The sequence below is a fragment of the Triticum dicoccoides genome, chromosome 5B (genome assembly GCF_002162155.2).
Source record: "Triticum dicoccoides isolate Atlit2015 ecotype Zavitan chromosome 5B, WEW_v2.0, whole genome shotgun sequence".
In the NCBI taxonomy this organism is placed as follows: Eukaryota; Viridiplantae; Streptophyta; class Magnoliopsida; order Poales; family Poaceae; genus Triticum; species Triticum dicoccoides.
In genome coordinates, this window is record NC_041389.1 from 696,165,605 (window position 1) to 696,170,172 (window position 4,568).

Consider the following 4,568-nt stretch of genomic DNA (forward strand, 5'->3'; position numbering starts at 1 on the left):
GAGGCTCACTAGGGACATGTTGTGGTCTATGTATTCACACATGTATTACGGTTTCCAATTAATACAATTATAGCATGAACAATAGACAATTACCATGAACAAGGAAATGCAATAATAACCATTTTTTATTGCCTCTAGGGCATATTTCCAACAGAATAAACATGTTTGCAATGACATTTAGAGATTATAGTTGCTTATGCCATGCTTAATTAGCTAGGAGCTTATAATGGTTTACCTTGCGTGCCAACATGATATTAAAATAATTGTGATGTGGTATGATGAGATGGTATCCTCCTTTGAATAAATTGAGTGACTCGACTTGGCACATGTTCATGCATGTAGTTGAAACAAAATCAACATAGCCTTCACGATATTTATGTTCATGGTGGATTATATCCTACTCATGCTTGCACCTGGTGTAAATTAATTTTAATGCATGTTCATGACTGTTGTCGCTCTCTCAGTTGGTCGCTCCCCAGTCTTTTGCTAGCCTTCACCTGTACTAAGCGGGAATACTGCTTGTGCATCCAAATTCCTTAAACTCCAAAGTTATTCCATATGAGTCCACCATACCTTCCTATATGCGGTATCTACCTGCCGTTCCAAGTAAATTTGTATGTGCCAAACTCCAAACCTTCAAATAAAATTATGTTTTGTATGCTCGAGCAGCTCATGTTTCAACTAGGGCTGTCTATATATTCCATGCTAGGTGGGTTATTCTCATGAGGAGTGGACTCCGCTCTTCATTCACGAGAAAATGGCTGGTAACTGGGATGCCCAGTCCCATGATCAAAAAGATCAAAACAAATCAAAATAATTAAAACAAAACTCCCCAGGGCTGTTGTTAGATGGAGGCACTCGTTGTTTTGAGCAAGCCATGGATTGATGCTTGTTGGTAGTGGGGGAGTATAAACTTTTACCATTCTGTTTGGGAAACCGCCTACAATGCATGTAGTATGGAAGATATCGCCATCTCATAGTTGTTGTGTTGATAGTGAAAGCATGCCACTCAAAATGTTATTCATCTCTATTTTAAAATCGAGCTCTGGCACCTCTACAAATCCCTGCTTCCCTCTGCGAAGGGCCTATCTATTTACTTTTATGCTGAGTCATCACCTTCTTATTAAAAAGCACCCGCTGGATAGCACACTATCATTTGTATGCATTACTGTTAGTTTATGTTGGGTATGACTTGACTGGATCTCTTTTACCATGAATTACAATGTTTAGTCAGTCCTTGATCTTTAAAGGTGCTCTGCATTTTTGTTTTGCGGTCTCAGAAAGGGCTAGCGAGATACCATCTTGTTATATCATATGATTAATGTTTTCAAAAAGTGTTGTCATCCGAGTTTTATTATTATTGCTCGCTAGTTGATTATGCCATTGATATGAGTAAACATGAGACCTGAGTGTTATTGTGAATATGGTTAGTTCATAATCTTTGCTGAAACCTTGAATACTGGCTTTACATATTTACAACAACAAGAGCAAACAGAGTTTGTAAAAGTTTTTCTTTATCACTTTCAGTTTATCAACTGAATTGCTTGAGGACAAGCAAAGGTTTAAGCTTGGGGGAGTTGATACGTCTCCAACGTATCTACTTTTCCAAACACTTTTGCCCTTGTTTTGGACTCTAAGTTGCATGATTTGAATGAAACTAACCCGGACTAACGTTGTTTTCAGCAGAACTACCATGGTGTTGTTTATTGTGCAGAAAACAAAAGTTCTCGGAATGACCTGAAAATCCACGGAGATAACTTTTGGAAAATATAAAAAATACTGGCCACAAATGAAGACCAGGGGGCCCACACCCTGTCCACGAGGGGGGGGGGGGCTGTCTCGTGGGCCCCCTGATGCTCTACCGACCTCAACTCCAACTCCATATATTCCGTTTCGCGGAGAAAAAAATTAGAGAGAAAGTTTCATTGTGTTTTACGATATGGAGCCGCCGCCAAGCCCTAATCTCTCTCAAGAGGGCTGATCTGGAGTCCGTTCGGGGCTCCGGAGAGGGGGATTCGTCGCCATCGTCATCATCAACCATCCTCCATCACCAATTTCATGATGCTCACCGCCGGGCGTGAGTAATTCCATCGTAGGCTTGCTGGACGGTGATGGGTTGGATGAGATTTACCATGTAATCAAGTTAGTTTTGTTAGGGTTTGATCCCTAGTATCCACTATGTTCTGAGATTGATGTTGCTATGACTTTGCTATGCTTAATGCTTGTCACTAGGGCCCGAGTGCCATGATTTCAGATCTGAACCTATTATGTTTTCATGAATATATGTGAGTTCTTGATCCTATCTTGGAAGTCTATAGTCACCTATTATGTGTTATGATCCGACAACCCCGAAGTGACAATAATTGGGATACTTCTCGGTGATGACCGTAGTTTGAGGAGTTCATGTATTCACTAAGTGATAATGCTTTAGTCCGGTTCTCTATTAAAAGGAGGCCTTAATATCCCTTAGTTTCCACTAGGACCCTGCTGCCACGGGAGGGTAGGACAAAAGATGTCATGCAAGTTCTTTTCCATAAGCACGTATGACTATATTCAGAATACATGTCTACATTATATTGATGAACTGGAGCTAGTTCTGTGTCACCCTATGTTATAACTATTACATGAGGAATCGCATCTGACATAATTATCCATCACTGATCCAATGCCTACGAGCTTTTCACATATTGTGCTTCGCTTATTTACTTTTCCATTGCTATTGTTACAATTATTACAAAACTGCTATCTTTACTTTTGCCACTATTACCATTACTATCATACTACTTGATACTAAATACCTTGCTACAGATACTAAGTTATCCAGTTGTGGTTGAATTGACAACTCAACTGCTAATACTTGAGAATATTCTTTGGCTCCCCTTGTGTCAAATCAATAAATTTGGGTTGAATACTCTACCCTCGAAAGCTGTTGCGATCCCCTACACTTGTGGGTTATCAATCATCATAATAGTTGTGGAGAGAAAGTCTTCACTTTTTCCTCGCATGTGTCCTTTTCTTATTATGCTGTAACCATGGGTAATCTTCATCGTTTAACAGGGTGCTTGGGTCAGCCTTGACTTTGAAGGGAGGAATTTCATGAAAATTTTCATAATCTTCAGACATGTCTGTCTTGCCGTCCACTCCCACGATGTCGCTTTTCCCTGAAAGAACTATGTGGCACTTTGGCTCATCGTATGATGTATTTGCTTCCTTATCTTTTCTTTTTCTCGGTTTGGTAGACATGTCCTTCACATAGAAAACCTGTGCCACATCATTGGCTAGGACAAATAGTTCGTCTGTGTATCCAAGATTGTTCAGATCCACTGTTGTCATTCCATACTGTGGGTCTACCTGTACCCCACCTCGTAACATATTGACCCATTTGCACTGAAACAAAGGGACCTTAAAATCATGTCCATAGTCAAGTTCCCATATGTCCACTATGTAACCATAATCTGTGTCCTTTCCCCTCTTGGTTGTTGCACCAAAGCGGACACCACTATTTTGGTTGGTGCTCTTTTGATCTTGGGCGATTGTGTAAAATGTATTCCCATTTATCTCGTACCCTTTGTAAGTTAATACAGTCGAAGATGGTCCCCTAGCCAACAAGTACAGCTCATCAGAAACAGTGCACTACAAAAAAGACACATCCATGACATTTTGGGTCGAACGACTTTTTTGCTGTCATACTTATGACACTTCTATGACGATAATTATGACAAAAACAGGTATCATCATAGATGTGGTGGGCTCCTACTTCTATGACAAAAAATCATGACAGAAAATGGGATTTTCGTCCTGGGCGGGCCAGAGACGCACCTGCATGACATTCTTTGGACCATCAATGATGAAAAAAATCGTGGTAGAAGCAAGGGCGAGGAAAATTTTGGGGAGTTCCCAGTTATGGCGGGTGGTTGAGGCTGAGCGATGCACGGAGGTTTCTGTGTTTCTCTCATGTACGTGCGTATGTGCAAGGCGTTGGCTAACTGAACCGGAGCGATCACACGTTACAGAACCCGAGCGGCTCCCTTGGCTGTTAACTGAACCCGAGCGATTCATTCACTGCTAACTGAACCCGAGTGGTTCCTTTGCTGCTGCTCCTAACAGAACCCGAGCGATTGATCACTGCTGCTCCTTACTAAAGCCGATCAAGCCCCCGTGCGAGACATAGCCAGCCGGTGTTGGGTTTCCTCTCGGTGAACAGTGACCGTTGCTACCGTGTGCGCGATACGTAGAACGAGTCGAGACGTGGTGAGTCGAGCCGGTTGGTTGGCTGTGAATGAATAGTTCCTGATGGGGGTTGGATGAACATGACTCCGTGGTAATAGGCAGTTGCAGCTAGATGAATAGGACCCCGGGGAGGCCACCGCACCATAGTCGGTTGGGGGTGGATGAACAGGACCCCGCGGAGGCTCTATGAACAGTAGCCGGTGGAGGCTGGATGAATAGTAGCCATGGATGAATAGTAGCCCGTGTAGGCTAGAGGATGTTGGAGGTGGATGAACAGTAGCCCGTGGAGGCTGGAGGAGGTCGAAGGTGGATGAATAGTAGCCCATGGAGGCTGGAGC